The sequence below is a fragment of the Buceros rhinoceros genome, unplaced genomic scaffold (assembly GCF_000710305.1).
Source record: "Buceros rhinoceros silvestris isolate BGI_N320 unplaced genomic scaffold, ASM71030v1 scaffold37910, whole genome shotgun sequence".
Classification (NCBI taxonomy): Eukaryota; Metazoa; Chordata; class Aves; order Bucerotiformes; family Bucerotidae; genus Buceros; species Buceros rhinoceros.
The window spans coordinates 1-1,204 of NW_010391992.1; positions in this window are offsets into that span (position 1 = coordinate 1).

A 1,204-nucleotide genomic window follows, 5' to 3' on the forward strand; every position below is an offset into this window, starting at 1 on the left:
CAAACACAGGGATTTTAAAGTGACAGAAGTAACAGCACATGAGAGAGCCACAGGCCTGGGGTGCCAACGCAAAACCCCGCACAAGGAATAGCATCGTCATGGCTCAGGGGGCGTGGGGCACTCCGCTGCCCAGCCATCAGGCAGCAGCTACCCCAAGGCACTAACCCCCGGCCCTGCATGGCAGCAGCTGGCCGGACACCGGGCGGCAGCGCACAGAAAGCAGCTGTTTGCTTTTTCCCTGTGGGCCTAAAAGGCGAAGGTGCACACAGAACCCAGCTGCCCCTTCCCCGCTTTCAGCCTCCCGCTTCTCCCCAGCAAGGGGCCCCTCACCGTCGCACTGCTGCGCCAGGCCACACAACTACCCCCCCTTCTGCAGTGCCGCTTCCCCTTCCTTGACTGTTGGGTCTGACATCCACTGGGGCACCCGCCATGGAGAGGGCAACAGCACAGCTGAAGGCAGGAGACAGATTGCACATGGCCCCTAATGATATGTTGCTCGCTGCGCCCCTCACGCACGCCCCAGGACCCACGGAGACGTCCTCGTCCCTGACCCCCACCACAGGCTGCCTGCCCTGCTCACCTGGGGGTGTCACAAGTGCTGTGGAAGCGGGGCGGAGACAGGGTGTGCCTGAAGGCTGCAGCGGAGGACAGCGAAGGACAGGGTTTACATACAAGGAGCTGGATTTTAGCACCTCAGAAATCTGTTTTGCAGCCCAAAGCGAGTGAAGCAGGCAGGCGGGCCTCTGCCAAGCTCAGCAATATTTGGGAAACCAGCTTGCACGTTACCAGGCTGGTGGGGAACCCTGGTTCCCTTTGGCTACATTTGGGAAAAAGGCCTGTTCTGCCCCGCTCGTCACAGCCCTGCGGCAGCTCAGACCCTCCCTGACAGGCGGCAGGTGGTGCACAGGACGGCCCTTCCAGGCTTCCTGCCAGCATTCCCGCCCCTGCGTCCTCCTCCGGAAGTAGAATCCCCTTTTCCGCAACCGTTAAACCAACACATCCCATTTTATTTGCCAATCCCAGCAAAGTGCGGGGTGCTGCTTCTGGGAACAGCTCAGGCCCCATCGTGCCATGCCCCACTGAGAGGCGTGAGGGGGCTCATGCGCAGCAGCACTGCACCCCCGGGGCTGCCATCGCTGCTCCTGCCTGGAGGGAGAGGGGCTGCCGGCTCCGCTGCGTCAGGCTGCACTGAGCAGGAGGCCAC